The sequence below is a fragment of the Palaemon carinicauda genome, chromosome 12 (genome assembly GCF_036898095.1).
Source record: "Palaemon carinicauda isolate YSFRI2023 chromosome 12, ASM3689809v2, whole genome shotgun sequence".
Classification (NCBI taxonomy): Eukaryota; Metazoa; Arthropoda; class Malacostraca; order Decapoda; family Palaemonidae; genus Palaemon; species Palaemon carinicauda.
This window is the reverse complement of record NC_090736.1, coordinates 54,842,113-54,852,112: the sequence shown is the minus strand read 5'-3', so window position 1 is coordinate 54,852,112 and position 10,000 is coordinate 54,842,113.

The window sequence follows — 10,000 nt, the reverse complement described above, 5'->3', positions numbered from 1 at the left end:
CCTTAAGACATCGTGTATCAAAAGGGGACACGCATGTATTAACGTGCCACATAGCTATCTACACCCCATATAGAGTTAACGCTTCAATATGGCGGACAGAGAGCGGCTGGGAGCTGAGCCGCAGCCAATCTAGATGTGGCGATATCGGTACTCGCGATGTAAACAGACGGACGCCATTGCTTTTGATGACGTCACGTCCGTCCTCATCCGTAAGTCTGGAGCTCGCTCATCACCATGATACAGCGGCGCAGGGCGGGACCTGATAACAGACAGGGCGGGTCCATCAGGACGCCATGGCTATCTCACCCAAAAATAGATTTTTCGCTTCGCTCAAAATCCGTTTTTTGGGCTCAAGCCATGGCGTCCTGATGGAAGAGTACCAGAGAATTAGTGTATCGTGGTAGACTTTTTCCCCTTTATAAGTGAGTGCTAAAACATTGAGCCGAAAGCATAGTGGTCTATACTAGAGCTACCGTGAGGCAGTTGCCTTCCTGCCCCCCTGGCATGGAAGTCCCCACGGGCTATGCTGAGATCAAAGTGGTCATGGGAAGGCTATTCATATAGGCTGAAGGAACAATGAGATCCAGAAGATAAGTCAGAGCGATTTGGTATTCGCGTCGAAACAAACTAGAAGAAGTTGTGGTTGTACACTTCGTGCATGGAGTTGACTCATCTTCATAACTGAGTAAGTATTCGCTAAGGAAACTTACTTGCTCTATATAAATAAATGCCCGGAGTAAATCCTGGCATTTTCCTTAACCAAGAATAAAGGGTAATAAAACTATGACAATTAGTATATTTCATAGTAAGAAAGGAGCAAGGGAGACGCACAAGTAATAAAATAGACATTTTATTAGATAATTGCAGGTAAATCAATACATGTCATGCAATAAATAGTAAAAAACATTTACATTGATAAAAATGTACATAGTCATAAAGGCGTGCTCTTGAGTCTGAAAGGGAAGAATCAAGTATTAGTAGGCACTCGTTCTACGGAACGTTAGTCTTTATGTAACACACGTCATGCACGTGGCATGTAGCACTCATGTGGTAATCTACTATGACATTTCACCTGAGGTAAGAACAGTTAAAGAAAGCACAAGGTGGTTTCTGCTTCACTACGTATCACTTGAGGGTCAACATAGGCACCCGACGAGTTAGAGTCCCTAATAACTCACTGTTCTAAGCAGAGTTCAGAGCAGGTTTCATAACACTACCTGCGGCTACCACAAAATGTTTCACTTCGTGCACTTGTTTCGCATAATGTTTAAAGAAAACACGCGAGGATTTCCAGCCTGTATAGTTCTTGAGGCTTTCGAAATCCATACTCTGAAAGAAATTCAGAGACGAAGCGACTTTCCTAGGATCATGACCAGCGGGTGTACTGTCTGGATCCGCTCTGCGAATGAAGTAGGTGATTTTAGCTCTCAATTGTTTCAGTGACAGGTCGCTGCCCGATGTTTCTCCTTTGAAGAGTTGGCCTCCACCAAAGTTTGAAGTTCTATGAATATAGACCTTAAGGCTCTCTACTGGACATAGAGAGGCATCTTCCTTCAAGGGGCATATCCTCCACGGGCCCCATCGTTTGGTAGGTAATTCGTTTTTTGCGAGAAACGTCGGATCAGGGAAGAGGGAGAGGTCTCCTGAATCGTTGAAAACGATATGTCCCTCTTCTCTAGATAGTGCCACTATTTCGCTGACTCGGGCTCCCGAAGCTAGAGCGAAGAGAAATATAACTTTCTGAGTCGGGTCCTTAAGAGGGCATGAATCATTGTCCAAGTTGGAGGCGAAGTGGAGAACTTTGTCTAGAGACCAAGTGATTGGTTTCGGAGGGGGTGCCGGTCGTAAACGGGCACAGGCCTTCGGTAGTTTGTTGAAGATGTCGCTAGACAGATCTATTTGGAAGGCGTATGACAAAGGTCTAGTCAAGGCCGATTTGCAAGTAGAAATCGTGTTGGCTGCCAAGCCTTGTCCATGAAGGTGAATGAAGAAGGACATGCAAAAATCTATGGTGATTTTCGAGGGGTTCTTTGCCTTGACGAAGGAGACCCATTTCCTCCAAGACGATTCGTATTGCCTTCTCGTGGATTCGGTCTTGTATTCCTCGAGGAAGTCTAGACTTTCCTTCGAAATCCCAAACCTTTTCTTAGCGGCTAGGGTGAGAAAATCATGAGATGAAGGTCCTTGATTTTCGATGATGAAGCGAAGACAGTCGACTTCTGTATTTGCTGGGAGAGAACTGGGTCCGGGAGGGGGATCAGCGTTGGCTGCATCTCCAGGATCAAGGGGTACCAGTTGCTGCGGGGCCACTTGGGAGCCACTAGAGCTGCTGTCCCTTTGAAGGTTCTCAATTTGGAGAGGACTTTCAGCAGAAGATTGGTGGGAGGGAACAGGTAAATCTTGGCCCATCTGTTCCAATCCAAGGTCATGGCATCCACCGCTTCCGCTTTGGGGTCCTCGTACGGGGCTACATATCGAGGAAGTTGATGGTTGTCGCTCGTTGCGAAGAGGTCGATCTGGAGTTCTGGGACTCGGTGAGAGATGAAGGAGAATGATCTTGCGTCTAGAGACCATTCCGACTCTATCGGGTTTGTCCGAGATAGAGCGTCCGCTGTCACATTGCGGAATCCTTGTAGGTGAACTGCAGACAGGTGCCATTTCTTCCTTTCTGCCAGACGGAAGATTGTCAGGAGCACCTGATTTATCTTGGGCGATCTTGAGCCCTGGCGATTGAGACAACGCACTATCACAGAGCTGTCCAGGGTCAGGCGAATGTGTATCGACGGGGGCGGGGAGAGTTTCTTCAGCGTCAGAAGAACCGCCATGGCCTCCAAGATGTTGATGTGAAACGTCTTGAATAGGGGAGACCAAGTGCCTTGAGCCTGTTTTTGGTGGGAGTGACCTCCCCAACCCTCCAACGAAGCGTCCGTATGGATGTTGAGAGATGGAGGTGGGTGTTGGAGAGGAAGGGACCTTTTTAGGGCCCTCGCTTCTGACCACAGCTTTAGAAGAAGTCGAAGTCTGCTTGGGAGCCGTCTCTTGAGGTCTCTTCGAGCGATGGATGCGGAACGTCTCCAGACTCCCGCTGCATCCTTTAGCTGTGCACGAAGCACTGGGTTTGTGATCGAGGCGAACTGTAGAGAGCCTAGAACTTGTGAACTTGTTCCTGCTGGCGTCTTGAGATCCGTTTGGATTTTAACAGTCGCTTGACAGACCCTGCTATTTCCTTCCTTTTCTTTGCTGGAATGGAAAGGCGGTGTGACTGAAGATTCCAGTGGATGCCTAACCATTGGAACTTCTGAGCTGGAGATAGGCGAGACTTTTTCGCGTTTATCTGGAATCCCAGGTGTTCGAGAAACTGGGTAACTTTTCTGCAGGATTCTATACAATCCTCAGGCGAGGGCGCCCACACTAGCCAGTCGTCGAGGTAGGCCATCACCTGGACGTTTTGGATGCGGAGCTGTTGTACTACTGCGTCCGCTAGCTTTGTGAATATCCGAGGGGCCACGTTGAGTCCGAAGGGCATGGCCCGGAAGGCATAGCTTTTCCGTTGGAGTCGGAATCCTAGGTAGGAGGAAGCGTGATGGTTCATTGGTATGTGCCAGTATGCGTCCGCCAGGTCTATCGAGACCGTGAAAGACCCTCGAGGCAGGAGGGTTCTGATCTGTTGAAGAGTCAGCATCTTGAACTTGTTGTTCGATATGAATACGTTGAGGGGGGATAAGTCCAGAATGACTCTGAGTCTGTCTGAGTCTTTCTTGGGGACACAAAATAGTCTCCCTTGGAACCTTGTGGACTTCACCCTTCTTATCACCTTCTTGTTCAAGAGGTCTAGCACATATTCTTCCAGGAGGGGGGTTGAACGTTGGAAGAATTGCTGGAAGGTTGGGGGTGGTTGCGCCCAGCTCCAGCCCAGACCTTTCTTGATGATGCTGTGTGCCCAGGAGTCGAAGGTCCAATGATCCTGGAAGTGGCGGAGTCTTCCTCCCACCGGAAGCACTTCATTGCTTCTGGGGTCCCGAGGACTTGCTGCCTCGGCCGCTAGCTCCCTGTCCTCCTCTGCCTCTGGAGGGCCGGCGAGAGGAATCTCTGCCAGAACCCCTGCCTGAGCTTCTACCTTTGGGACGAAAGGTAGTGGAGTGCTGCTCGAAGGCGGGGTTGAAGGCCGGTGATGAGGACAAAACCGGCTGTGGGACCAACTGAAAGGTCTGTGGTGGCTGAGCGGCCACTTGGGGAGTAGCGGGTGCCGGAAACTGACGTCTGTGCTGACGTTGCTGGGGTCTATGCTTCGACTGCTTCCTCTTAGGCTGAGGACCGTCATCCTGAGAGGGCTTTTTCTTCCTAGACATGCCCCATTTGTTGAGAAGGTTCCTGTTCTCAGATGCGGCCTTGTCTGTGATCTCTTTCACTAGATCAGACGGGAAGAGGTACTTGCCCCAGATGTTGGAGGAAATCAGTTTCCGGGGTTCGTGTCTGACAGTGGCACTGGAGAACACGAATTCTCTGCAGGCTCTACGAGCTCGCATGAAGTGGTACAGATCCTTGACTAAGGTTGCCATATGAGATTTGGCAAGGACCATGTAATGGTCAGGGACTCTGGTGTCGCCAGCCATTACGTCCATCTGGACCTGGAGAGTGAGAGATGCTGCCAGCCTCTCCTTCGTTTCCTGTTCCCTACGAAGGAGGTGATCGTTTAGCTTGGGGAGGTCCTCATTAAACTGACGTCCAGCAACGTCAGGATCTAGTTTGCCCACCACGAAGGTGTGTTGCACATCCTTCCAGTGTTTGGTGTCGGGCGGGGTGACTGCGGAGAAAGGTCTGCATTCCTCCAATGCAGGGCAGGATTTCCCTTCTTCTACAGCCTTAAAGCAGGCAGCGAAGGCCTTTTCCGTGAAGGGTATCACCACTTCATCGGGCGCAACGTAGGTGGGGTACTTCTTGCTCAGAGCCGGAAGTCCAGAGCAGGTAAAGCCTCTGCTCTTAAGCGCTTTGGCAAGCATAGCCTGGGCCTTCGAGAGATCGAACACTATTTTCTCCTTCGGTTCGGTCTCTTCCTTTGAGGATGGTTCTGAACGTAGACGGACGTAACAGTCCGGATACGCCTCAAAGCGGGGGAAGAACTCCACTTCTTCCAGGGGTATGGAACCGATCTTATCGCTGACGAAAATCTTGTCGTCAGCGATGACCATATGCTCGGCGAATCGCCACGGATTGTCGCTCGAGCATGCGGGGAGGTCCTTGATGGAGATTTTGCGAGATTCCTTGGAACCTCCCATCGACCGAATGATCTGGTGAGTTTCTTGGAGCTTCTGCTCCATCACGGATTCAATGAGCCGAATCATATCCTGTGCCGTAGGTAGAGGAGTCGTGGTGGAGGACGTAGACGGGAGAGACACTTCCGTCGGTGTAGGAGTAGAAGGGGGGATGGAGGGAGGGGCATCCTCCTTATCGGACTCGGTATACACTACCCGGTCCTCTTCTTCATCATCCTCCCCTTCACCCTGGGCCATAAGGGTTTTCTCGGTGTCCTCCGAGATCTCTGACATGCGTTCATCATGTTCTGAATCCAGGTGACAATCATTCATGGACTGAGCCATGACAACATCAGGTTCCACTGTAATCTGGACTACGGGGATCTGTTCGACTGGGACCACTGAGTCTGGTGAGGCCTTTGGGAACAGCTAAGACCTCATTTCTTCTGTGGCTAGGTATGGGCCAGTGGCGTTCTTCTGAAAGCCACGTACCCACTTGCGTAGGTTGTCCCGAGCAGTGTCCCGAATCTCCGCTGAGGGAGAATCATAGAATGCTTTCTGTAAGCATTCTTGGCAGACCGAACAGGTGGTGGGGCCCCAGTACTTGAGATCCCCTCTCTTGTGAGCACAAGGGGCGTGTGTCCTACACGCCGTGTGTCCATAGAAGTGTGGCCGACGGACCGCGCAGAAGTCGTGGTCACACATGACGTACTCCTCCTGTAAAAGAAAGAGACGATGAGTATTGTAGAGTCATAATATGGCTCGTATATAAAGTTAATTATTAACAAGTTAATATTAACTTAAATTAATTGTGATGCACAGAAGGGTGGGTGAAAGGAGACAGACGCATGCCTCGTGTAACCCGCCCGGCTGGTTGCCATAGCATCGGACAGTCCCAGGTGGCCGTAGGCCTCCATGGAAGGTGTCTTGATAATGGGAATTCCATCTAGAATAACCATATTATAGACTAGGCTTGAAATCTTATCAAGAAAGTCTGGGGATCATGAGATCCTAGTAAGGTTCCGGCAACCAGACGTGCCAATTACACGTAGCGTGCTGGAAAGATGAAACACGCAAGAAGACAGAGTGAAAACTGAACAAAATGTACGATTCCGTACCAGTTTGTCTGCGTTAACAAGCCGTCTAGATGCGGTTTTTAGGAGCTATCGCTAGTAAAGATAGCTGAGAGAAGGGGTGCAAGGCATCTTGCCGCCTCCGGACGGGTCCGGCATACCCCCGGCACGCCGGAAGCCGCTCGAGCAGAGTTTCTGGCATTCAAGAATGATCATTCTATGGTCAAAAGAAGCCAGGGTGGCGGCAGCCGGTAGCGGCGGCCGCCGGCAAGGAGCGGCGGTTCCGGCAGCCGGAGGCAGTCGGAGGGTGACAGGGGTAAGGATAAAGGAGCATAGCCGGGGCCGGGGGCCGGCTGCTAGTGCCGGCACTCCGGGAGGGGTCGGCAGTGTGCCGAGGCTATGAGGGAATGGAGAGGCCACGGCGGTAAGCCGGCGGCCGGCGGCGATCCCCCGGCACTCGGGGGAAGGCGGCAAGGATAAGGAAGTCACCTGTAGCGGCGGTAATGCCGGGGTAGAGGCGGCAAGGGACAAGCACCAAAAATGGAGGTGGGATGGCAAGGCTGTACTAGCCTAGTCAAGACACCTCTGGAAAAGGTACCACCATGATAGAGGTGAATCTATCATCCTAAGCAGGGGCCGCAAAGGCCGGGGGCTAAGGCAGTCCAAGAGAGGACAGGGTGTACCCAAAGAAGGGGTGGAGACTCTTCATGTCGACCAAATGATAACTGACTCCATAGCACTATGGAGGGTCTATGTATCAGAGCGGACAACACTGGGAGCACCACGGGGTCCAGCACTCCAGCCTAGGGTGGAGTGTAGGACAGGGGACATATGAAGCCTAACCTACTGGTAGGTTAGGCTAGGCAAGAGATAGGTTGGGGGGGGGAAAGGGTCTTCTTATAAGAAAGGATGGGTTATGCACCAGAGCAGCCACCTAGGAAGGGAGATGCTCACCCTAACCTATAGTAGGTGGACCAACTGAAAAACGGTGCACGCGTATATTTCAGCAAGGTACATAAACCAGCCCTCCCAACCTAACCTGGTTTAGGGTTGTTAGACCCTAATCAAGGAAGTGAGAAGACGTATCGCAAGGAAAAGGTCAAGGACCGATTCAGCTTAAAGGAGGTGATCCTACCTTTAAGGTCCGCAACACTAAGGGAGGGGTCATTCCCTTAGGTGGGGAGGCGATACAGTACTCTGAGGAGTCTTGTCCTATCACATGTAATAGGGTACAAGATTACCAGAGGGAAGCCCTAGGGCTAGGGATGAAGAGAGCATATAGGGGTCCTATCATAAGGTTAGGTTAGCAAGGCACTCAAGATAACCTACCCCCTATATGGTCCCTGAAGGCGAAAAACACTTGCATCACTGTCAATGGTATTGTAAAATATTGCCAAAATCTTCATAACTAACACTAGGATGACTGAAATATCATGCATTAACACTGGTATAGGCTCACTGGCCTAGGGGCTAATCAAAGCCTACTGGTATGGGGTCAGCGAAGACCCTAACTAATGCGTCAAAAACACGATATAAAGTTCCTAGCTATGAAGACTAAATAACTAATAGCGCTGATTAGTAATTTATATACCGGTAAGGCTGTTGCGGCTAACTAAATAAGGCATGCAAGCAACAGCAGCGTCATAAAATGGCGCTGACCGGTCTGGCAAAGCTCTGCCACAATTATGCAAATATCTCGAAAAGTAAGATTTACTTTACGGTCAGAGCTTATTTAAACAATACTTTAACCTTTGTACTCAACTTTCCAGAAGAAGGTGAAGCTGAAGGTTGAGACATGGCGAGGATGCAAGCAGATAAAGTCGCACAAAGGGAAAAATACGTCCAATCGAGCGAGCTACTAGCAAAAGGATGAGGACGGACGTGACGTCATCAAAAGCAATGGCGTCCGTCTGTTTACATCGCGAGTACCGATATCGCCACATCTAGATTGGCTGCGGCTCAGCTCCCAGCCGCTCTCTGTCCGCCATATTGAAGCGTTAACTCTATATGGGGTGTAGATAGCTATGTGGCACGTTAATACATGCGTGTCCCCTGTTGATACACGATGTCTTAAGGGGAAACCCTTAGGATACTCGCTCCAGAAGTTAGAATTCTGTGATAACCTGTGGTTTAATCTAGATGGTAAGGATACAAGAACAATTGGTATTTTTCATTTCCATTTTTTTTTTCATGAAATAAGAATCGCCTTTCCTATCCATATGAGTTCCTTTGGGTGTTTGAAGATGGGATGGTAGGATTTATCTTTCAAGAGAGAAGATTCCCTAAAAATATTAACACTTGTAACTAAATTTACTATTTTTAATGATAACTTTGAAATCCCCGTAAAATTCGGGGAAAAAGTCTCGAACAGACTTATAAAACGGATCTATTTTGCCTCCTCTCTTTTTGAAATGAAAAGTCTTCGTTATGGTTGAATTCATTAGAATATTTATAGACGGAGGCCAGTTTTAATGCTGGATTTTGCTGAATATTATTAATTCATAAATAAAACAGGCTTTTGAAACGCTTTCAATGTAAAACATTGAATTAATAGATACCTTAATTCCCTTCTTTCTGTCCTAATCGATGGTTACATCGTTAAACACCCAGGCTTCCTCCACTCAATTGTACTTGACATAGCTTTCTTTGTTTTGTTCTGTAATTGTTGATGCCATTCAGATTTTATTTGCGCTACTGCGAGGTTGGTTCCACTTCTGTTTTATGTATATTTTTATTTGACTTTTTAGTTTTTTTTTATACTAATTTTTACTTTTTATATAAATTTGTATATTACTGTTTCTTAATGTTATAAATGTACTTCTTATTTGCAGCTCTGGAAGATGTGACATTGATGATCACGAAATGTCGTGATTTATAATAAATGAATTTTAGAATTGCTTATTTCCCTGTCCATTTTGAAAAAAGTAAATTACTGGCTTCCGCCACCTTTTCTGATGATGATGATGATGATGATATATATATATATATATATATATATATATATATATATATATATATATATATATATATATATATATATATATATATATATATATATATATATATATATATATATATATATATTTTTTTTTTTGGGGGGGGGGGCGGGCTCAGGCCACGTCGTTCTGATGGAAGTTCCTTTATTAGTAGCTTCCTAGGTATATTTGACTACAGTGATATATCCCAGAGAATTTACCGAAGGTATCCAGAATTCTAACTCCTGGAGCGAATATCCCTTAAAATTTAAAAAGGGATATCGCGTATATCAGAGGACGTATTCTTGACACGTCTCATAGCTATCTACACTCTCAATAGCGTTTTCACTTTGAGAGGGAAAAGTGGCAAGAATATAGGAGAGTCGTTAGAGAGGCGATGCTCTCGACACTCCTACTGTACTGTAAATAGTGCGCCGAATCTCCACCGCGAGGCGCCACCAAGCCATTCTTCATAGCTTTGTAGGTGTTGCAGATACAGTACCATAGGGAGGGATTCTTTATCCCTTTGTCAAAAAGAGGGTGGGTCCATCAGGACGACATGGCTACCTCACCCAAAAATAGATTTTTCGCTTCGCTCAAAATCCGTTTTTTTGGCTCAGGCCATGTCGTCCTGATGGATGTTTACCAGAGCATTAATGTAAATGTGGATTTTCAATAGTGCCATTATCTCGAGATGAAT